The sequence below is a fragment of the Acinonyx jubatus genome, chromosome C2, assembly GCF_027475565.1.
Source record: "Acinonyx jubatus isolate Ajub_Pintada_27869175 chromosome C2, VMU_Ajub_asm_v1.0, whole genome shotgun sequence".
Taxonomy (NCBI): Eukaryota; Metazoa; Chordata; class Mammalia; order Carnivora; family Felidae; genus Acinonyx; species Acinonyx jubatus.
In genome coordinates this window covers 110,255,778-110,281,012 of record NC_069384.1, presented here as the reverse complement: position 1 = coordinate 110,281,012, position 25,235 = coordinate 110,255,778, and the positions used below count along the sequence as shown (strand labels likewise).

General features: G+C 39.8%; 1 protein-coding gene across 15 annotated transcripts in view; it reads left to right on the top strand.

Annotated features, from left to right (window-relative positions):
* The first annotated feature begins 567 nt into the window (after nucleotides 1-567).
* Nucleotides 568-25,235, top strand: part of MBNL1 (muscleblind like splicing regulator 1) — a 204,840-nt gene continuing 180,172 nt past the window's right edge. For 3 of the 15 annotated variants that reach the window (XM_015072491.3, XM_027061584.2, XM_015072490.3), the window contains exon 1: nucleotides 23,878-24,049. The gene's annotated coding sequence lies outside the window, so the exon portion shown is untranslated. Of the gene's footprint in view, nucleotides 702-23,875; nucleotides 24,050-24,944; nucleotides 25,182-25,235 lie in introns of those variants that run through there. The other 12 variants (XM_015072494.3, XM_053221290.1, XM_053221288.1 and 9 more) reach the window with 8 other exon arrangements.

The window sequence follows — 25,235 nt, the reverse complement described above, 5'->3', positions numbered from 1 at the left end:
CCATAGCTTATGGATAAGCAACAGTTTCAGTTTTGCAATTCTTTATCTGTATGTAACAGGCAGCTATTCATGAGAAAGGAAGTTTAAGGCCTGTAGGTAAAAAACCACTACCCAGATTCCAGGAAAAAAGTCCGTTTACTGAAGTTTTTTTTTTTTTTTTCTTTCTTTCTTTCTTTGTACAATATGTCTGCACTCAGATTAGCATTTAGGTCATACTCTGAAGAGTTTAAATTAATTAGCCTTATAAAAGCAAGTTAATCCCTCATGTATCAGCTTGACAGTTTTTGTCTGCATAGAGCAGAATTTTGTTTTTCTATGATTATCTTTTGGCCGCAGAGGAGATGTTTCCTTATGTAAATGAGCATTACATAATCAAGTATAGATTTCAATAGCTTAACTTTTCAAAAACTTGCTCACACATATACATTTGTGTGTATGTTAATTATATATGAATACACACACAAATTATAGTCTGTTACCATGATTCCAAATGTGACGTTTGTGAATAACTCCATTCTCCATAGAATGTATAAAGCAAAATGACTCTGGTGTTTCACAACTTCCTCTTTTGGTAGACTGTCCTTTTGCAGAGAGAAAAAAAAATTGACTAAAAAGAGCTAAGCAGAGAGTCAGAGCCCTTTCAGATGGTGGTTAACTCAACTATTTAAGGAGCTTAACAAGCAACTGAAAATAACACAGCGGTAAGAAGAAAGTGTTAACTTGCTATTTTTTATTTTTATTATTTGGATTGCTGTTTATGGAATAACAATTTAAATGTTGGCTGCATTATAAAATAGGTTAGCTTAATCTGACAGTTCTTACGGAAATAGTCCATATTTTAAATGAAAAACTTTAGTAAATTTACAGCTTCAACCGCACATTCAACCTTTTAAAAAGCTGGAAGATTTTGAAGTTCTTATTGATCTCCAAATTATTTTAACTGAAAAGTAAAAAAAAAATTATTTATTTTCATAATTTTGTACACAATTTAGTGCCAAAAGAAATTTCATACTAATGTAAATTTTGAGAACTTTTTCTTCCCTTAGCTCTAGTAAATTCCTAACATTTGTAAGTTATCCTAGTTACATTTGTTAATTTTGCATAGCATTAGTTGGACATTTTCCAGGATAAAGATATTTTTGCATTTGTTTCTACCCACTGTGAAAATATAGAGAATTATTTAAAATGTGACATTTCAGTCTTTCATATCATCACATTATGATGATATTTAAATACTTAGGAACAAAGCAATTCGTACTGTAGATAGTAGTATTTAAAAAAGTAAATGAGTAAATCAAATTTTAGAAATTTATGTTTGTCTTAAGATTAATTCCCAGTTATAATGCTTAAAAATGGAGTAAGAACTAAAAGTCAGACCCTTTGAATTCATAATTGCAGATCAAAATAAGCTGAAACTAATTTCATTAGGAAATTCTAAAGTAATCTAAATCCAACAGAATTTTTTTATTTGTGCCAAGCCAGAGTAATATATATGCATATTAACTATTTAATATAATTACATTTATCACGCAGCGATTTGTAAATCTTTTAAGCAAATAATATATTTGAATGCTTACTTAATTTGGTTTGCTTTCTTAATTAGAGTAATCAGGTGGCTTCTGAAAAAGAAAGTACACATTGTTCCATAAATTAATGGATTTAATTTTAATCAATTTGGGTCAACAATGCTGTCACACTGGTTCTATTACATTACCTAGAAAATAGGGTGTTGTTTTTTTTTTTAATTATTTTCATGCAATGTGCTATGACAGGAGTCACTGTCTTTCGGATATAGAGAGAAGAAGAACAGATTGTTAGCGTTAGAAATTCAGGAAATGAACTGTTGACTCAAGTTTGACATTCTTAACTAGATCAAAAATTTACCATCAAGTTGATAGTTGTGAGAAATCCATTAAAATTGTGCACGTCCGTCTTTATGTATCACACGCTCGTTACACACAACTATTTCCATCAGAATTTGGTTGTGTCCTTTGCAACAACACCAAGTCTAATGCCCCTCTCTTTAAAAATAAATGATGGAAGTATTCTTAAATGTCTGGAATTTTAAATGAGATATTTTGATATCATAAGCTATTAAGTGTTGTGGGTTTGTTGTACGTAGTGTGGTATTACGCTGAATAGCTGATAACAACCAAGCAAAAACATAGTCAAGGAAATTATGGTCTAAATTGATCAACACTGTAATTCAGACTGGCAAATGAAGGCCAAAGAAGTAGAGAAAATTCTATCTAGCTGGCGTGATGGATGTGTTTCCGTGGTGGTGGTTGTGTTTGTTGGGAACTCTTAGTCTCCGAACGAACCGTCTAGTCCTAGATTATGGAGAGTAAGTTTAGAATTTGTTCCATGACAAAATTATATATACCAAAAAAAAGAAAGAAAAAGAAAAATGAGTGCTACCTGGTTGAGTTTCCATGAGCTATATGGATTGTTAAAGGAGAAGGTCTTGTCATTATTGGGAGAAGAGCAAGATGCATTGCATAGGCTTTTTATTTCACATGGTGTCATAAGAAAAAGCATTAAGAGTCCACCCCCTAAACCCACATCTTTAAAGTGAAACTGATATAATATTGTAAGTAATTTATTACATAAATTTTTACTTTTCAACTACAGACATAAATTGTACTGTGTTTCGTTGAGATTACATTCATGTGACACACTGAGACATAAATCTTCACTGAATCATAAAAGTTGAAGCTGGATGACTGCTGTATAGCGCTGCAAAATTTTGTATCTGTCTTAATAAGACGTGGTTGTCTATGTGATGTGTGCATGTTCTTGCCGGGTGTCTGTCAGACTGCTGCCATCCAGGGTTGATCCAACGAATCTCACAGTTTTGTTGGGTGTCTGTCCCCTCCTTTAGAGTGGGAACTTTCTAAAGCCGCCCACCTGGGCAAGAGAATGACCTATTTCTAGAGGGCTCTATCCCACCTCACTAATATGTTACCTTTCAAATAATAATTTCGCTTTGAAACAATAAGGCTATTTGTTCTTAACATAGATGACCGGACTCCCAAAAGAACTTTGGAAACATTGATGTCCTTGTTTGGTTAGTTTTCCTTTTGTTTTTTGTTTTTTGTTTTTTGTTTCTTTGTTTTTTGGCCATTGTCTCATTTGCAAAAGTAAAGATGAGAGCTTTTTGCTGGAAAGATTATAGTTTGAGGGCAGATTCAGAGGGATGGCGTGTTTTGGATTCAGAAACAAAAATCCTCTAAATCTGGATAATATGGCTTTTTCAGCCTTTTTAAAAGCAAATTGTGTCCACTTACATCCATTGATTTTCTATTTATTTTTACTGGATGGGACTTCCAAATAAGTGCCACATGTAGCATATTCATATTTCTTCTATTAATGAAAAGATGTGTTATATGGGAAAATTATTGTGTTCACAAAAATATGTGCTTTGGAAGTACATATGATTGTAAGAGGGAATATGAATCTCATTTCCATACAAGAAAGAATCTCTGCAAATATAAAGAATAAAGGCAAATTCTTTTATATTTCTGAGTGTTTCCTTTAAAAAAGAAGCATTATATGCGGTCTAATTTATATATCTGCATTCTAGAAAATAAAAACACTGTTTAATGCTTAAATCTTTAGAGCGTAAATTATGTGTTGTTTGAGAATTACTATTACATTGCCAATGCTTCCCTAACATCACTGATATTTTTATTATGTTATATGAACTAGAATTAGGCATTTAGATTTGATGTCTTCTAAATACTTTCCAGCTTTGTCTTTTCATCATTCTACATGTGTGCAAAATGGGCTTCCATTCTCCAGTATTGCTACGGAAAACAATAAATTTGTATTTTTAAATGCAAATTTAAAGAAAAATAGCATTAAAACCATTAATTCATAATGGAACCATGGACAGTGAAGCAGAAATGAAGTTAGATTACTGTTCTTACTCCATGAACTAGTATAAAATGTCCCAGCTCATTTTTATAGAAATTAATTGTAAGTTCTCAGTTTTTTCCACATTTAGTGGTTATCACAGTCTAAAAATTCTTTTCACTTTGGAAACAAACAAATAGTAATATGATCTTGAAAAAAATCACCACAGTTCTGATTCTGGAAAAAAAAAATAAATTAGCAGCGTTTTTCTTTAAGCATACCTCAGTTCAATTTGTTTTCACTTTGCATAAGAAAAAAAATTGAAGCAGAATGCTTTATGCTCTTCCTGTGTTGGTGAACAGATCTGAATTAGAGAGGCAGGAACATCGTCTAGGCAATTAGGCTGCCTTCTGAGTAAAAATCATATATCTAACGCCATTGGAGTTTTTAAATGCTCACTAGAAATGCTTATTATACTTCGTTTACTTAATTTTTGTATTGAGAAATAATTTCAAGCTCAAAAGAATTGTAAAAATAAGAATTGTATAGTGGACACCTACAAACCCTTACCCAGGTTTGCCTAATCTTAATATTTTACTCTAGTTGCTTCATAATTTGCTCTCATTCTTTCTCTCTCCATATCTTTCTGTCTCCATTTTTTCTTTCCTGAACCACTTGAGGGTAAGTTATAAAAAACATGACCCTTAACTTCAGCTTGTAATTACTAAATATAGAGGTAGTCTCTTATGTAATGGTCGCAATATCCATTTCATAAATTTACATTGATACCATACTTTTATCTATTATTGGCCCATATTACAATTTGCTATTTATCTAATAATGTCCTTTATAATTTTCCCCCTCCAGTAAAGCATCCAGTTTAGAGTCATGTGTTTACATTTATTTGCAATGTCTCTTTAGCCTCCCTTAATCTGGAACATTTCCACATCATTTCTTTGTCTTTTTATAAAATTAAAACCTTAAAGTCTACCCACCAACTCTTTTTTTTTCTTTTTTTAACATTTATTCACTTTTGAGAGACAAAGCATGAGCGGGGGAAGGGGCAGAGACAGGGAGACCCAGAATCTGAAACAGGCTCCAGGCTCTGAGCTGCCAGCACAGAGCCCGACCTGGGGCTCGAACTCACAGACCGCGAGATCCTGACCTGAGCGGAAGTCAGACGCTCAACCGACTGAGCCACCCAGGCACCCCTCTTTTTTGCTTTTTAACCGTGTTGCTCATTTTGTATTTGACGTTTCCTCACGATTAGATTGTGGTTTTGCAGTGTTTGCTAGAATACTGCACAGGTGATGATACCTAGGGTCACAGGATGCTCATCTATCCCCCAATGGTATTGTTAATTTTGGTTGCGATGTCAAAGTGTTGCCTAATTTCTCCACATTGTAATGACAACTCCTCATGAAAAATTTCCTCTTGGGTTAATATTAATTGATGTTCTCATCTTATGCAGTCTTGACTGTAATGCATTACAGTTATAAAATCATGATTTTCCAGCTCCAACACTCCCGGCACGTTTCAGTCAACCTTTTGTATTCTAATGTAAGCAAAATCTCCCCCTCTCTCCTGTATTTAATTACTAATTTGTATATCTGTTCCTGATATTAACTCAGGAAATTTTGTCTTTCCAATGGTTTATAATTCTTTACTGCCTTAATTGTTATGGTGCTCAAATTGTCCACATCTGACCAATGAAGACTCTTTATTCTGGCTTCTATGTCCCTGTGGCCAGCTTCCCTCGTATTAGTACGCACTTTCTTACTTTCTGGCATAAAAAGATGTTCTAGGCTAATCTGGTACCTAGCACATCCCAACCCTGGAATCATTCACTTCTCATTTCTTTTAATGGAAAATGGTCTAAAAGGCCAAATCTGGGTTAGGTATTCTCACTGCCACTGGAGTGCTTTTCTTTTTTGACCCTTCCAGCAAAAATATATTAATGCAAATACACACATACAGACACAAACATACAAGTATGCATACAAAAGTGCATATGCATGCATTCATAAAAATTTATATCCACACACATATGTTTTGGACATCCTGCATTCACCTGCTATCTCCAATTCCAATCCGTTCCCAGAAGGTTCTTTTTTGCCCTCACCTATGCCATGTTTGTGTGTCCCTTCTTCCACAGTGTGAGCCCTGGATCTGAACATCAACGTGTTTACTCATTTACTTAATTCTATAAAGCATCTAAGAGGCACCTGGGTGACTCAGTCGGTTAAGCTTCCCACTTTGGCTCGTGAGTTCAAGCCCCACATCAGGCTCTGTGCTGACAGCTCAGAGACTGGAGCCTGCTTTGCATTCTGGGTCTCCCTCTCTCTCTGCCCCTTCCCCGCTCATGCTCTGTCTCTCTCTCTCTTTCAAAAATAAATAGAAAATTGTTAAATAATTTAAGAATTAATTTACCCAAATCACTACAATAAACCCACTAAAAAGAATTCAGGGTTTGTGTGCACCTTCTCCCTCCACACACTCATTCCCCACCAAACACTGTGTTTATTAGTTACTTGGATGAATTCTTTTCTTCCTTCCTTCCCTCCTCCCTCCATCCCTCACACGTTTTCTTTCTTTCCATTTCAGGTTATCATAGTATTCATCTGAAATACAATTAGATTGATTTGTTTCTGTTTGTTTCCAGTTTTAGAATTTTTTCCCTTTGCATTCTTATTGGTTTAATTTTATTTTTTACTTGATTGACTTTTAATTGTTTTTCCTAGCCATGGAGATTAAGTGCTTCTTGCCCAAGCCATTTCTGTTAAACACACCTGAGAGTCCTGTTTCAAATGTTATGATACAACTCAGAAATACCTGTGTGAGTTATTGGTTAAACTTTTAGCTTTATATTTCAATTCTGTTTAATCTACATTTAGTCTGAAGCTAATTATCTGTCACGTATTCCAAAAAGTGGTAATTTCCATAAAGAAAGTAAGTTCCAGTGGTCTTTGGTCAACCTTATGAATTTATTATTCCAGAATGGATTTTTAAAATTAAATGTGCATATAGCATCACACTTACAGAAAAATAGGCAAAGAAAGAAGCAACCATGAATTTGTATAGTCCATAAGCACTGGAAAAATTCTCACCCTCTTCTATGAGTGATTCTAGAACATTCCTGTTCCTTGTACTCTCCCATATTCTCCTCATAATGATGGACACATCCTGATATTTATGGTAGGAAGAGAGAGTTGGTGAGTGCCATGACTCATTTTCAATTTCCATTCTGTCACTTACTGCCTGTGAATCTTGGATGGCTACTTCTCTCTCCAGATATCTAACCCCATAAATTTAAATTAAAAAAAAAGTTATACCTCCTTAAATTTTGCCAGCTTATGAACTCATACCTCAAAGTGATTATTGAACCTCAGATGTTAATAGGCATCTTAAAGTTAACACGTTCAAAATAGAGCCCCTCATTGCCCACCCTTCTCTCTGCTCCATGCCAGTCTTATTTGGTTAGTAAATGACATGATCTTACACCCAGTTATCCAGGTCAAAAGTGTCACTAGTTTCTTTCTTTCCTTCACCTGCATGCTACTTATCAGCAAGCCTGTCAGTTCTGTTTCCAAAATATATCCCAACATTGACCAGGCTCACCCCTTCCAACATTTTGAGCACAGTGAAAGACACTATCATCTCTGTTCTGGACGTTTCTCTCTTTTTCTACTCTCTCTGTCAAGACAGAGAGCTTGCACAAGTGGTGGAGGGGCAGCGGGAGAGGGAGATAGAGAGAATCTCAAGCAGGCTCCGTGTCCAGGGAAGAGCCCAACGCGGGGCTCGATTGCCCAAGTGTGAGATCTTTTTCTACTCTCGCATCCCTACCAGCATGACCTTTTAAAATAGAAGTCAAATCCTGTGACTCCCTGCTCAAAATTCTTCAATGGATTCCTATTTTAATTATGAAAAAAAATCCAAATTCCTCACTATTGCTTATATGTATTATCCTCTACTTACATCTCCTCCCTCACATCCTTCCTCCTATCCCGTCATTCACGATGCTCTGGCTCCACTCCTTATTTTGCTTCTGGAGCTTCCTAAACTCATTCCTGACTCAGGGACTTTGCACATGCTCTTCCCTCTCTTGGCATGTTCTTTCCACACATTACTGTGCACAACTCTTCCTTCTTTAGATGTTCAGATGATCCTCCTAAAGGATGTCTTCCATGACCAACTAAATATTTTATTATAGTGTCCCTAACCCAGTCACTGTGTCCTTTCACCCCCTTTTAATTTTCTTGATAGCACTTAATACCACACAAAACCTTTGTTTCTTTGTTTAATTATTTATTCCCTGTTCCTCCCACTGACAGGTAAGTTCCATGAGGGTAGGGTTTGGTCTGTTTTGTTCATATTATATCCTCGGTGTCTAGAAGAATCCCTGGAACATATTGGGTCTTCAAATGATGATTAAGCAAAAGGCCTCAACAGTTTTGAACCTTAGATACAAATAAAACAAGCATGATAAAAATAACCACTATCTCCCAAGGTCATATGGAGGAGGCCATGATTACGGTAGTGTTCTAAACTGCCATGCGATTGTCAGGTGGGATACTTCTGTTAGCACTGAGTGAAAGGAACTGAAACAAAAGAAGTGGTCCCTGGGGACAACAAATAGACCGAGAAGTTCTCTTTTTTGTGTGCACTGGCTCTCTTCCATGGAGCTAAAAAGAGACTGGTTCACAGTGGGTGCCACTAATCTCTTAGAATCCTGGGGGCAGTCACTCTGCATTGCCGCCCCACTGCCTTTGCACTGGTTCTGCCTCTGCCCTCACCCCCAGGGAACACATGTGCCCGCCCTTCCTTGCCAGCTAGGGTTCATCGCTTCCCTTAAGCCAGATGGAAGACCAATCTCCTTCCAGAATTCTTTCCTGACTCACCATCTGCCTGTTCTGGCCTCATGGCTATGCATATATTTCACATATTGTTGTGTAATTATTTGCTGGTTCTATTTTTTGATCTTGGAGTGGATTTTAAAGGCTATTTTAGGAATATTGTTTGGAGTTGTTTTGTGTGTGTTTCCAACATATCAAGTTTAAGGTTATAAACCTATGACTCGGTTCTTGAGATTATTAGGTCCTAAATAATGATGATGATGGTGGTGGTGGTGATGATGATGATAATGTTAATAATAATAGCTTTACTATTATAGTTTTTAGTACTCGTTTTTAGCACCATTACGTATCATTTTTAGTACTAGGTTTTAGTACCATTTTTAAAATGCCATTGTATTTAATACCATTGTGCTTCACAGGATTAACTAACGAATTTAATACCCTCACAGACTTTGTGAAATAAGTACCCCTAGTACAATTTTACAGATTTAAGGGGGGAAAAAAGACAGGTTCAGAGAGAGTTTGATAATGGTCACAAAATTGGCCCCGGTGTGTCTGTCTCCACAATGGATTTACCATGTTCACATACTGCCCTGGTATTTATACTGAGCCACTTTTTTTTTCTATTCTATGGTCCTCCCAGAGGAGGGATGTGGTGACCCTGCCTTTGTGGTTCTTCTCAAGAAGTGGGTTATGCGAAGAGACAATTTTAATTCTTGTGAGAGGCCTCTGTTTCCATTTTGAAGTGCATTTATTCGTGTATTCATCTATCAAGCATTATGCATGAAGCACTCATCTAGATGCTAGGAAAACAGTGATGACCAAGCCCAAATTTCTACCTGAAGGAGCTGAGGTTCAGTCCAGTGGGAGGCAAGACAATGACCAAGCCGGTAAACAAGTAAATGTTTACGAAGGGAATTTCGATGATGCTAGATAGCAGCATGAAGACCATTCAACAAAGTAAAAGGATAGACAGGCAGAGAAGCAAAGTTCCTCTACCTAGCTGGCCTTCTAGGTGGCCTCTCTGAAAGGGACATATTTAAGCTAAGACCTGAATGATGGGGACTTTGAGAGTGCCATGCAGAGGACCCTGGGAAGAGTGCTGGGCGATTGCAGAGGAGGCAGGAATGAGTTTGGCATATCTGAGAAGCAGAAAGGAGGAGTCCAGGTCCCATGCGGGTAGTGAGAGATGATACTAAGAAGCTGGGGCTGAAAAAGGGCCAGGTTCCTTAGGTTGTAGGCTAAGGCAAGGAGCTGTACACTGCGAGCAAATATTTGCAGACATGCACGTGTGTGTACTTGGGAAATGAGTGCAACGGGTGACCCATTCGCTCTCTGTGTTTAACATAGGCCAAGAAAAACTGTTGCTTGAAGAGAAGCAAGGATTACTACATAGGGCAAAAGCTTTCTTAGGTGGTAAGTTATTATATTTAGATCAATTTCAATGAGCTGAGTTTGTCTTCAGAGGTTAACTACATTTTCTTGCCTTCTCATTTTTATAATTGGTGTGGGTTTGATGAAAGTGAAAGGGCTTAAATATTATTTAAATGTGTCAATTTCAGATTTTTCAGTAAAATTCTTATGGAATAACTGACCTTCGTCGTGGCCATTGAAAACAGGTACCCTGATGTCTGGTAATGGGGTCACCAGGCATGTTAGTTTCTGCATGGATAAGAAGCAGAAAAGACTAGAGACAAGGCTGTTTTCTAGTCTCTGAAGACAACAGATGTTCTCCTATTTATTCTTCTCAAATCCCAGCACCAGTGATGGTAGGGACCCTTACAACATCAACCAATTCCTATTATAAGTAGCGATTACTTACTCTGCATCTCCAGAATAATTATAAATTTCCTCTGATTTATTTTTATTATCCCAAGAGATCTAAATCATCCAATTATTACCTTTTAAAATCCCAGAATTAGATGGATACAACTTTTGCAGGGGGAGTTGGGTGGTTGAATATGATTTGGGAAAGGAAGATAGAATATCTTACTAAAAAGGACTTCTCCTCCTCCTCTTCCTCCTCCTCCCTCTCACCCTCCCCCTCCTTTTCCTTCTCCATCTTCGTATTAGTATTATTTAAACAGACCTAATATTTATTAGGGACAAGAACAAATGGCCTCCCCACATCCTTAAGAAGTTAATGACAACTAGTATGGCTGTTTGGGTTAAGAGATGACAATGAAAAAAATCTACCCGTGGCATTGGACTGGGTGTGGCTAGAAGGATGACAATGGGTGGGGTAGAGAGGAACACAGTCATAATTTCCCCAAGGCAGGCAGACATGACATTGTAGGAGCCACAAGCTGACTTATGAGTGTTCCTGTCAATGCCCAAAGAGAAAACTATTTTGTTGGTGGTATTGGGAAGTATGGAGGAGCACAGGTGACTTGTGTGCTATTTAAACCATGCAGTCCATTGAATCATGTAAATATGTGGGTATGATGACTCACCATAGTGTTGGATTATTGCAAAGTGTGAGATGGTGTGTGGTTTCCAACTGCACGCGTGTGTAAATGCATGAATATCTGCAGTGTGTGAATATTTAGGGAACACCCCTGAAACATGAAGCCGCTTCCTGACCTGCTGCCCATAGGTGGACAGATTAGTTAAGAAGCAAATATATTGAAGTATGAGAGTACCAGGCTTTTTACAATAATAATAGTACACATTTGTTGACATGAACTAGATGCAGAAGGGGAGCGTAAAAGAGCATGTGGGTTTGGGGCATGATTCCAGAATTGGATGCTAAAGATGCCTTCTCCAGAACCAGGAGGCCTCTCCTCCTGCCTTATTTGGCTTTGTTCCTCTGGTTGGTGACCCATCACATTGGAAAAGAATCTCTTTCAAAAGTGTAAATGTTCCTCTTTCTGTGGGTGATGTCATCATTCCTGTGGCCCAAACCTTTGTTACTAAATAGTACTTAGCAACACAAAATCATTATGTTCTCCGCTTAAAGTTCTGAGGGTGTCTGTTCTGATGAAATTGAGAGATACATTTTTTCAGCGAGGAAAGAGTAAAAGCTGAAAAAGAGGGAAGCTATGCCTGGAACAATCTCTTGACTAGTGTTACTTAAATGAAGCAAGTAGACAACTAAATTTTTATCCCGTGGCAACAGCTCTGACTGCATAAAAAAAAATCACATATGGTTCCAAAGGATGTGGTTTCCATGCAACTGTGCATTATGTACTCTTTTTTAAAGTGGAAGATGCCTTTTACTTGGCTTGGCTTGTCCTTCCCATGTTGTCTTTTTTTTTTTTTTCCTTGTAAAGTGGGTGGGGAAAGTTGGACAAAAGAAAGCTGTGCTCTGGTCAATTAAAAGTGATGTTTGAAAAGTGCCTGTTTATCACTCCAGGGAACATCTTGGATTCCCTTTTGATTACATCCTACCTGTCCATTCAAAAAACTGTAAGAGGATTTGTCTTTTATCTTATAAACAATAGCTGTACATTTCTTAAACTTGTAATTTGATTTTAATCCTCATATCTTGAAGAAATCTGCCGTTTAACATGAGCTTATTTTTAAAATAGCCTATGTTTTTTGGGGACGCCTGGGTAGCTCAGTCCATTAAGTGTCTGACTTCGGCTCAGCTCATGATCTCATGGTGAGTGAGTTTGAGCCCCGCATTGGGCTCTGTAATGACAGCTTAGAGCCTGGAACCTGCTTTGGATTCTGTGTCTCCCTCTCTCTTTGCCCATCCCCTGTTCATGGTCTCTCTTTCTCTCAAAAATAGAAAACAACCCCCCCCCCACACACAATTTAAAATAATATAAAATATTATTATTAATATTAAATATCCCATTTAAAATAATAATAATAGCTGTGACCTCTGTTAGGTCAATTCCCATGAAATCATTATCACAATTCTATGAGGGAGATAATTTAAGTTAGTAGGAGACTAAGAGTTGAAGAGATTGATTAGAAATTTGTGCCTAATGACAGACTCCAAAGACCATCTTTATTTCATAGGAGCCAAGGCATGCATGGGCAGAACAACAGCCTTTGAAGTAACACCCCTTGTTTTTTAACCTAATTCTTCTAAAAAGTGAGGCGCGTACATAGGCCATTGTACCAGTCGGGGTGGGGGAGAGGTGGCTATGCTCTTTCCAAGAGCAGCCAACAATACTTGCAGAAGGACAGGGTTGTAGCAGTAATGACTCTTGCCATTGGAAGCTGGCCCATGTGTCATATTTGGCACAGGAATACCTATTGCCAATAACACCAAAGGAGACAGTGTTTTACCCCTAGTCACCTGGTAATTTAGTCATAAATGAAATAGATTTAGTTCAGCTGGCTTTTGCATCACAGTAAGGAAACTATCCAGACTTGTACCAAGTGTCATCCATGCACTCCTGTTTCTTAATAATTAATTTTGGCTATCTCAAACAAGTTGGATATTTGGTGCCAGATGCACCCTTTTCCACAAGTTCAAGTCTAATCTAACAAAGTTAACACCTCCCAAGGCTCACATAGAGCTCATGGTATTTAGGGAACCTGACCAACTATTTACAGTTTCTTCTATGACAGACCTACCAGAATATCCTAAGAAGAAACAGACTTCAAAGTCCTCAAAGAGGAAAAAAGCTGTTCTGGCTAGGTCTATAATTTAGAGTATCTTCAGAGAAGAATGACTTCATGAAAAGAGAGGCCCAGAGTGGCCAGCCTCTTTAAACAGTTAACTTGTTCTTTATTTAATTGTGAAGACTAAGTGACAGGTAGGAAACAGCTTTTGTAGGAACGTGGGAGTCTTGAAGCTATAGAAGGAAGTTACACTGTGCATGGGAGTAGCATGTGGGTAGGAGTTACAGACTACTGCTCTATTGCTAGTCTAGAATAATCATGCATAAACATCTTTACAATGGCTCCCGAGCAGAATTAATAAACTCCTATTAAAGGCACTTGATACGTTATTTTGTGAAAGCGCATGCTACCTATTATATTCAGGAATGGAAAAAAATAATAATTTTGCATCCAGGAACAAAGATTTAAAAAGATCCTTTAACTCTGACAAAACAAAAGATAATACATTTGGATTTTCATATATTAATTCCAAAGTTGACATGCTCTACTCTCTGAAAGTATGAGAGAGAAGCTGGCTTTGTCTTGGAGATGTCATAACCTTAACAGATTAAACCCAGGAAATGGACAATAAACACCAAAGAACAGCCAGGGTGGCGTAGTAATGATCAGTCACAGATTTCTCCAAACCTTGCCCTTGGGGGGCTGTGTGGTAGACATCCTGCACCTTAACAGAAAAAGGGTCACTATTTCATGCAACTAGTAATAGAATTCTGTCTTGCAAACTAAAAGGCACTGAAGACATCCAGTTTAAGTACTGTGGTGGTTCTCACATGGCTGTAATTCTAGACATTGAATTGCATGAAAAAAGAAAGAGATCATAAAGGTAATGATAACTGTCTACCTTTTGAGTTAGGTTCACCTGTTCACACTCTCATTCCCTTACGCTACACTTTGCGCATTTATGTTATTTACTTAACTGATTACAATTATTTACTATTGCATAGCTATATCCTGCTGGACTGCATGTTTCAAGGGTTTTGAGGTCCAGTTTTGCTCCTTCTATAGCCTCAGATTCTAGGAAAGGCTGGAATTATGCTAGGTGCTCAATGACTATTTGTGAACTGGGTAGGAAAGTTGACAGCAAAAAGACAGCGAAAATGCAGCAGTTACTGGTGAGCTGGTGACCTACGGTCAAAAAAGTTTGAAAAGGGAAAAGAACGTTCAACATCTAAAAATACATCAGTACTGGGAAGGCTCAATGGGATCAGGTCCTGTCAGTAGTTCCTCATTGCTAAGGCTGTGGCAGAAATACGGGCGTTCAGAGCCACCCAGGTGTGGCCATTGGGACCAATGGCACATTCACAAACACCATAAATTAGGACTTCTAATGTTATCTGCAAATAAGAAATGTCCTATTAATGTATTTGTATTTATGATTTAACCATGTTATTTTGTTGAATGAACTCATAAAATAGATAAGAATTTGTAAAACTTTTTATTTTCGAGAAAGTTATACATACAGATACACCTGTATACACATATATGTATATATGCACGCTTTTATGTGATATGCACACACACACATACATATTCTATAGTCTTAATGTTAATAAATCCGAAAGGAAGTGGCCTAGGACACTTTTGATCTCTCAGTGGCCCTAATGTCATTCTCAAGGGGCGCTCGTGATCACAGTTTCTTAGGAAGAGACAGGATATGGAACTTTAAGCAAACAGCAGCCTAAGCATTATAGAACATGTAGGGTTATGTTCTGTGTGGACTTGACTATATCTTGTTTGTTTTTAAGCGCACAGACAACCACTGATGCTTACCTGGTATAAGGTGAAACATACTTAGTTTGCGTGAGAAGCACCGTGTCCCATCAGGTACATGGCAAAGCTGTACAAGCTCTCGACAACCAGTCCTGATGCCCACGTATCTAGATGCCTATGTGCACCAGTTTGCCCAAAGCTAACTATTTGAAACAGAGTCTCCTGCAGAGAACACTGTTTCTTTTGTGCCAAATAGACCTTATTCACCAAAGGAAGAAATTGGAGCAGGTCAATGGATTGCCGCTGATTCTGGATAATTTCATTTCCTAAACTCTAGCTCAGTGGGAGGAAACCTTGGCTGCACATTGGAATCATCTGAGGAACTTAAAAAAAAAAAAAGTACTGATGCTTGTGTGCCACTCCCAGAAATTCTGATTTGATTGGTCTGGATTGTACTCTGTGGATCCAAAGTGAAGCCAAACTCAGGAACCACTTCCCTACTTTTCAGTCTTCCCGTTTCTAGGACGGGCTTATAAATGCCACCTCATTTGCCTCTTAGGAGAGGGCAGAGAGACATTATGTGTGATTAGAGTCCCTAATCTTCCTGAATTTACTAGTTTCCTTTCTTCCTTTATTTCAGGAGGGGAAATAGAGAGGGAAGGATATAATGGTGGGTGGGCGGTGGGCAGCTTAGAGGGTGAGAAGGAGCCCTCTAAACTCTGCCAGTTAGCGGTTCATTAGGGTTAACAGGCTATCTTTTGTCAAAGCAATCACTTTTGAAGGATTAAGCCTCAGTCTCACCTTAGTGTGAATGACTTTAATCAGATAATCTCCTATCACCTAGCTGAGGATCCCCTATTGAAGGCCTGGGGGGAAGCAAGGAGAGAGTTGCAAGGCCAGCCTGGGACTCACGGAGGGCAAGGTGAGCAAGCCTGCTGTCTGGGAACTAGACTCCACCTTGGTAAGCTAATAGCAGCAAAAAAATGAAGAAAAACAAACTTTGTTTTTTAAAAACTTGTAATTAATTCATTTACTGAGAGAGAGAGAGAGAGAGAGAAGGGGCAGAGAGAGACGGAAAGAGAGAGAATCCCAAGCAAGCTCTACATTGTCAGCACAGAGCCCACTGCTGGGCTTGAACTCAGAAACTGTGAGGTCATGACCTGAACTAAAATTGAGAGTCGGACACTCAACCGAGTCGTCCAGTAAAAAACAAACAAACAAACAAACAAACAAACAAACAAACTTTCATTGCCAGGGCAACGATTTGTTATGAGTGTTTATACGATCAAGTTGCTTGTCTGTCTTACGGCCCTTTATGTCTTTTCTAGCTTTTTTTTTTTTTTTAAATGTTTATTTACTTTTGAGAGGGAGAGAGGCAGACCACAAGTGGCGGAGGGGCAGAGAGAGAGGGAGACACAGAATCCGAAGCAGGCTCCAGGCTGAGCTGTCAGCACAGAGCCCTACGTGGGGCTTGAACTCATGAACCGTGAGATCATGACCTCAGCCGAAGTCGGATGCTTAACCGACAGAGCCACCCAGGCGCCCTATGGTTATTTTTATTTTTGAGAGAGACAGAGCTTGAACAGGGATAGAGGGAGAGGGGGACACACAATCCGAAGCAGGCTCCAGGCTGAGCTGTCAGCACAGAGCCCAATGCAAGGCTTGAACTCACAAACTGTGAGATCATGACCTGAGTCAAAGGCGGACACTTAAGCGACTGAGCCACCCAGGCGCCCCTATGTCTTTTCTTTCTTTCTGCCATGAAGCACTTACCATGTGCCAGGTAATTTTACCATTTGCCAGCTGCTTGGGAGTCTGTGAGGAGCGAGGCCTGGCGCAGCCCTGTCGTCCTTACCATCTGCCTGGCACATGGTGAGAAGGGTTTGTTGGATTTAATTGAACTGTTTCATTGGCTACACTTTTTTCCAAGAGTGTGAGGTTTTTTCCCACATCTGCCTCCCCCCACCCCACCCCAACCAGCTAGACTAGGCTGTGAGTACCTTGAAGAAATCTTAATAATCTCTGTATCCCCAGTGCCAAGCAAACTCTTGGCGTATGATCAGTGCCCAATAAATATTTGTTAAATGAACTAAGGAGCAATAGCCAGCATACTGATGCCTACATTAGGATATTAGAATTAATGTAAGACTACTGCTCTGTTTCCACACTACTGGACAAGGCAAAGAGGGGAAAAGGAGAAAAAGAATTATGAATCCCCCATCATTCATTAATGTGACAAAAGTTGTTCTTTTTCAAAAATCCTTTAGGACATCTCTTGAGAAATGGTCTGAAGGTAATTTCAGGAAAGACAGGTAAGAAGGAATAAACGGAGTGGATAAGATCCAGAGAGAACTCTCATAGAAGTCCAAAGAAAGGAGTCCAAAATAAAATGCGTAGATAGATAGACATTTAGGAAAGGAAAAATCAACCTTGCTATTGGCATTTTCAGAAATTTGTTTGCATATAGGAATAGATAAAGCAATGGGCATATTTTCAGGTGCTTTTATTATACGTAGAAATGTTGGGATTGCAGTATAAAAATAGTTACACTAGAACATTTATAAGACTTATTAGGCACTATTTTTAAAAGATTACAAGAGGACTCTGGGCTAAGCTGCAACACACAATTTTAGGAGATGGTAGAAAGCATTTCATAATATTACATGTAATTATATCCTATAAACATATATGAGTAATATATCCACTCTGACTTTCTGGCTACCTGTTTCATATTTATTTTGTAACTGCTTTATTTATTAAAAGACCACTGTTGTATATTTCCTTTTCCTTAGTGACAATTCTCATTAGAAGACAGGTGTATGTCCCAGGTAGAATGTTTAGAAATATATTAATTTTAGACACATTAATTCAGGATCTGGGATATAGGTTGTGAGACACTACACTGTGGGGCAGGAGTCTTAACCCTCATTAGCTGTGAGGTTTTGGTCAAGGGCAATTCTCCAGTCCCCATTACCTCATGTGATAAATGAAGATTAAAATGTATGACATGAGAGATGTCATTTGTTTTATAAAGTTATACTATGAGATTAGGTGGGAGAGAAAATGGAACACAAAGTTGCATATATAGTATAATATCAGTGTAAAAAATGTGTTGAGAGAAGCCTGAAAGGAAATAAACTGCAGTATTACAGTGACTCTCTCTGGGAATTGGAATCGCTGCTGATTTTTATAAAAATATTCTATTTTCAGTACTTTTGAGTTTTCTATACTGTGTTGACTTTTAATTCTTTAATTTTATTTTTGGGAGAGAGAGAGTGTGTGTGTGAGCGGGGGGAGGGGGGGCGGGAGGAGGGGCAGAGAGAGAGGGAGACACAGAATCCTAAGTGGACTCCAGGCTTCGAGCTGTCAGCACAGAGCCTGATGTGGGGCTTGAACCCACGAGCTGGGAGATCATGACCTGAGCTGAAGTCAGAGGCTTAACCAACTGAGCCACCCAGGTGCCCCTATACTGTGTTGACTTTAAGCAAAAGCATGTGCGTGCATGCACACACACACCCATCCACTATAAATCTTACTTCCCTGGGGGCATGGATGTGGTCGTCTTAGAGATTCTTTTTAGCTCTGAGATGTAAGATTCTAATGTTTACTGTATCTCACTTCCGCTGGCCCTCAGCCATTCGCTGCCCCTGTGGTACACTTCCTGCCCCTTGTTCTGGGATTAGACCATTAGCCTCCACATAGCAGTCAGGACAGTACTTCAGTTCTTTCTGTGAAAAGCAAACTTGGATCATGCATCATCCCACCTCTAATACAACGGAACACTTCAATAGTTGTCACTGACCACAAGCATCATGGCTGTAGTTATACATTTTGAGTGTGATTAATTTGATTGGGATTCGTTGTTCTCACTTGACTGTAAGTTCCTTGAAGTTGGGTACCCCACTCATTTTTATTCACTGTTGGTTTTCTAGCCTTTGTGTGAACCTGGAATTCAAGACTCTAGACCTGCAGTTTCCACCTCTTTGAATGGTCTTTCAAGATGTTCTGCCCCTCCTTGAGGTCTCTGCCCATCTCTGACCACCTCAAACCTTGACCACGCTGTTTAACATGCACCCCCATCCCATTAATCTGCTTTCTGTTACTTCATAGCACTTATCTCCATCTGAAATTGCTTCCCATGCTTATCTGTTTCTTTCTATTTATTCTTTACTTGTTTAGTGCCTGGTTCCCCATAGCAGGCTCTAAATTCCTTGAGGATAGTAACTGAGCTGTGCTAATTTCTCTAACTGTATTGCCCAGAACAGGACTTAGCATGGTGGGTGCTCAATCAACATATGTGAAAGGAACAGAACGATTATGTGAAAAGTGTTTTCTGATAGAAAAAAGGAAGGAAGAATGGAAAAAATTGGGAGGAAGAAGAAAAAAAGGAAAAAAATAGAGGTTGAAAATTGTACTGAAATCTAGGGTGGCCCTTCTTTCCATTGAACGTGGGGAAACATGATGTCTAAATTAGATATTGTTATGGCCCCAGTGTTTTTAAGAAAAACAATGACAATAAATGGTCTGAGAGAGTCAGAAGACACTGATGCCAGTTCTGCTCTGTCATGGGGCCAATTTACTTCTACAATGTTCTCTGGTCTAACAAAGGAACAGGGCCAGACCGTCTCTAATGCTCCATTCCCAACTCAAATTCTGTGGCTTTAAACTTTTAATTCTGAAATGTATTTGTTTTATACTGCCCTATTGCCAGATGCCAAAATAATTATATTGAAGATTTAGATTCAACTTTTAGGTAAAATAGCTTAATTGAGACATGTCCAAATCAAATTAACATTTTAAACCCAGCTTTAGTCTTTATAAACATTTTAAGACAAATATGTTGATTTTATATAATATTTTCACACCTATGTGATTTACACATTAAGTGGCATATGTATTATATATACAATGTGTTGTATTACATAACATACTATATATACATAACATGTAATAGAATATAAGTTATATTTAAATACTGGGTATAATTTATAAAACTTACTTGGCAAGTAAAATATTAAAGGTCCCTGAAGGTAAACTAAAGTCATGTAACTCTATCAGTATATTTATTCAGACTTGAACAATTTGAATCCAGGCTATAGAAGAGTGCCTCCCTCCTCCACTGTGAAATTTAATAGAGATACATTTAATGTATCTGCTTAAAATGGATTCTCCATACAAAAATGTTTCTAACTCTTCACTGCCTTCCAGAAGCTTCTTCTCTCAACCATATGTATTTAAACATGAGCTAGAAAGCAAAGATCTGCATCTGGTCTCAATTTTGACAGTATCTTGCAATGGATTATTTTTATCCTGGTATAATAAAAACAGTATTCCTAGATCAGTGATTCAAGACCTTTTCATATTTCAATTTTTTAAAAAAAACATACCTTTTTGGGGTATTTTCACTGAATTTTTGTTTTGTTTTGTTTTGTTTGGCCAGGAAAGGCAAATCACATTTGGGAGGCTATGAGAACTTACTGAGCTATAAATGTGTATGTAGGACAAGGAAGATACAATTCATACACATGCTCACACATTTACACAGGTGCTTCACAGCCTCCCATCTGAGTGAAAAAGATAAATGCTACCATTTCCTTTATCTGCATTATTGGTGAACCTGGTAGTTGATATTATCTCTAAAAACCATATTGCTTAACTGCATTTCTATTGGGATTCATTGGTATAATTAAGACTTGAATGGTTTGAAATATTTCAGAAACTGGCAGTGAACATTCTTTCCTTTATCTAAAACGGTAGTTCTGTTTCATCTGAAATTGTTTTCTATAATTTCCCTCTCCACCCACAAATGACCTTCTTTTTATACTTACGGATCTACTCACTCATGAGCCCGTGAACTGTCAGTACACTTCACAGAAGCATAGGAAACCATACTGCTAATGCTCTCCTGGCACTGAGGGACTATCATTGGTATTCTAAATGGGAAACTATTTACTTTTTATTACTAATGATTTTTTAATAATTTCCACAATTTAAAATGTGGTTAGAATGCTACTGGTAGTTGAAAGCTAGCAACATGATTTAATATTTTTAACATGTGATCTGGTTCTTGTTACAGTGCTTCAAAATTTTCAATATCATTACTCGTGTTATAATATCATCTGTAATAATATATTAAGCAAAGTCACTGGCAACGAAGTTTTATATCACAATTTATTTTGACACATTTTTGAGTCCTAGATTGACCGTTGTTTTATATGAGTTTTGTTAGCCATCCCTTTTTCCTTCATCTAACGTAAAATAACATTTTTTTCTCTTCTCAGTCATTTACGAGGATGTTTATTTTACTGTTTCTAACATTCAAGGGTCTTTCTTGTATTTCTTTGTATTCTGTTCGGTGGAGCAGAAAATCTGTCTCAGTTTCAATTTCTCTTTTGTTCCCAGAACTTCCCCCCTTCTCCAGTGCCGAAGTGGAAAAATAATTTCCCTTCTTGCACCATACACAGGTCCAAAGTCCTGTTTTTCACCATGTTGCTCCAAACAGCAAATTTTCTAACCCACAAGAAAAGAGAGCACCAAAGTGCTAACTTGGAAGTCTACAAGGGTCTGAGAACAATTGAAAATAAATTCCCACAATGGGGATTAGTCCTTAGCGGTCCACTGGACATCCTGAGGTGTGTGTGGAAGCCAGCTAGGGCACCAACCTGTTAGCAGACGCATAGGTGGCCCAGCTCAGAAGTCATGGGTTCGTTGTCATGGAGAATGAAAGGCAAATTGAAGACATTAAAAGGCAAGTAGCAAACAATCCAGTAGGCTAAGCCAGGGATTTGGGAGTCTCCCAAGGTTCCTCCCTTCCTCATTCCCTGCGTGAGTCATTTTTCCAGTCTGTCCACACCCATTCACCCTTCTTCTATGGGCCGCCACCCCGCACTGCCATTCACCCTCAAACTGCTGCCACAGGATCTTTCTGAAATACAAATCCAAACTCTACCTACCTATCCCCTTGCTGTATAAACTCTTCCATTTCATCATGGTGTTCAGAGTAGAGACTCCTGGGCTTAACACAGACCTGCTTTGGGCTCATCCCTGTCACTCCCCTACACTTACCCTTCCTTCACCTCTAACAGGAAGGCTGATAGGCCCGTTGTGTTGACCATGCTCTTTTCCTCACTCGTCCAGCCCCAACTCCCTTTCCATCTCGCTAATTCCTATATACCTTTCAAGGCACCTGTTCAAAATAACTCCTCCAGGAAGCCTTCCCTACCCTTCCTCAGGCCCCCTTGGGCTTGCCTACACCATCTTAGCATTCACCCCTCAGGCAGAGTTAATTGGTTTGTCTCTTTCCTAGTAGAAGTATCATCCTTGACTGTGTAGGGACTGTGTTATCCATTCTTGTAGCTCTGGCATAGCAGGCATTCGATGTAGTTGTTGCAGTGAATGCCGAATTAGAAGGAAGGAAGTCCTCCCAGCTACTAATTGGCAGATAGAGAATGCCCATTCCTGTCCTCTGAGAAAGCGTCAGTGTCCTCTTAATCTACTTCAACTGTGTGTGTGCTTGGGTACTTTTTAATGATTAACACTGATAAGTTGGGCCATCTAATTAATTAATTAACTAGTTAATTAATTAATTAATTTGTATGGAAGGCAGCAGTGCACAGTATCAACTCAGTGGTTTGTGGATCTAGTCAAGGGTCAGAACTCAAGTCTGTTATTAGTGCCTCTGGACTTATTTCTGAACCTTAGCACCTTTCGTGATCTTTTTCCTTCTCCTCCGGAAGCCAGCCGCACCCTCTTTAACACAACTTAATAAAGTTGTAGGAAGAACACTGCACCTTACCTACCATTTCATTCCAGATTGTGTCCAAAACATGGAACCAATGGTTTAAATTAGACTCATTATTGAACAAGTTATCAAAATTCCTTAAATCCAAAGGAAATTCTGCCCCCAACTCCAAAACATTATCACATCACATTAACCCCAAATTCTTTCCATTCAAAGGGAAGCCAAGTTACATCTTACAACACCCAATGCATTATGATTCGGGGCTGTGGTTTCTTTTGCTCCAACAATAATATGACTTATGTGCCTTAGAATATTCCAGTATTTCAGAAAATGGCATTTTATTTTTAAAGAAGGGGCTGTGCTTTTCTATAAATCATGTAATGCGGAGTTGGGAAGAAAGGGTTTTACATTCCAAATATTATTTACAAGCTAGACGGGAAGCTGGAACAGGAGTTTTTGTGCTTGTGTGACAATCAGTTTTACTAAGGAACTGCAAAACTGCGCACACGCCGTTACTTGAGGCAGACACACACTGGCAGCCTTGCAGATGTTTTTCCCGCCTGTGAGCCATCCAGGTTCAAAAACTGTGTGGTGCATTTTAAGGCGGCAGCCCCATCCGATCCTTACCGTTTCATGCCGATCGGATTCTCACCTTCAACCTAACCTTGCCGGCTTCCTTATAAAAGACCCATCCACCGGCCTCTTTAAAAAAAAAAAAAAAAAAAAAGAACCTATTTGTCCGCCCGGCTGGTCGGAAGGAGCAGAAAGTAGTAGGGGTGCGTCCCGTTTGCACTATAGCCCGGCTGCAATAATGTTGAACGTGTAAGATGGAACATACCACCGGTTGGCTGCGGGGATGCACCTCGCCAGCGCCGGCTGCGGTTTCCTTTTGCTCGGTGCGCCGACCCGCGAGCGGCCACGACCACCCCTTGCGGACTTTGTTCGGTTGAGGGGCGCCAGGGCGGCCCGGGGAAGGGCGGGAGGGCGGCGGAAAGTTGAAGAGCGTTTTTTCGCGGCCGCGTGCGTCCGGGAGCTCGACGAGTCCGCCCCGGGCTTCCTGGTGGGGCTGGGCTGGCGGGGGAGGGGCCGCGCAGCAGCAGCGGAAACCAGACCTCGGCGATAAGAGGCTGCACAGCGACATGCAACAGTCTTTCCACTGCAGCTGAATGAGTTGTGGCGCTCACAATGCTCCCGTGACCGGGAACTGACAAGTTCAATTTTAAATCGCGGGCCTCTTGGAATCAGGACTCCCACAATGCCTTGGGCACTCGGTCGGCAGTCGGGCTGCCTCTGAAAAAAAATGTGAGAGGTAAGTTTCCCTGTTCACAGTTTCCTCGCGCTGCTCCGCTGCTCTGCATTGTTTGTACTCTTTCGGGGCTGTACATGGCTGAAGGAGGAAGTGAGAGGAGGCTCCGGCCGGACGCGTCTCGTAGCGGCAGCGGCTGGCTCGCCGCGGTGGAGGCTTCCCTCTCGCACACCAGCTCGAGCTGGAGGGAGAGCGGGAGGTTGCAGCTGCAGCCCAGCTCCGAGCCGCCCTTCCCGGGGCTCTGCGGACACTGTCAGAGCGCAGCCAGCTTCCAGCTTGGCAGCCGAGGCAGAAAGAGCAAGAAAGAAAGAGAGAAAGAGGCGGGGGGCGGCGGGGGGTGGTGGTGGTGGGGGGGAATGAAAGAAACAGGTGCGTGGAAGTGTACTTACAACTTAATGACCTTCGTCAGGAGGAGACGCGAGCCACGGTGTCTCCCAAGAGATCCCGCATCCCTGTCCCCGGGGGCTGCCATCCAGCCCCGGTTTTCATCTGGGCCAAATATGTGCACGCAAAGGTTAATTCTCTGCCTGCTACCCATAAATTACGCATGACATGTTTAGCTGGGCTTCCTTATATGGAGAGTGCTGTATTTCAGTCCAGTTTGCCTTTTGCCAAGTTTACAGGGCGGAAGACGCCCTGCATGAGAGGGCTCCTCTCCCCCCCCCCCCCCCATCGTTTTGTAGTGCGTCACTGAAAAACTGTAAGAAAAGTAAGTATAGACGCTCTCTGGGTGGAGCCGCAGTTGGTTGAATTGCTTTCACGAAAGGTTGAGGAGGAAAAGTAGTTAGTACTTGGGTTCTGGTTTTTAGACAAAAGCAGGACAAATATGTAGTCCCCCCCCCACCCCCACACTTTTTTTTTTTTTTGAAACGGAGCCGGAATCTGTTATTGGTAGTAATGTGTCATGTGAGAATACTTTGATTCCAGAGCTTGTAACACGAGCAGGTATATGGTGGAGCTTGTGTTGGCCCCTCTCACGGCACTTTACAACTACAGGGGTGTTGCTACAAGAGTCATTGTGTTCTTAAGTCTCTCCCTGGCCCTGAGAGTAGACGGCTGCTGCTGGGATTTGATGGTGTGTTTCCGTGGAGTGTGCTTCCCTGGGATTAAAACGGAGTAAGAAGCTGCCAGAAAGGTTATTTGCCACTGTCTTTACTTTGTGTGCCCCACCAGCACAGGCACAAGCGAT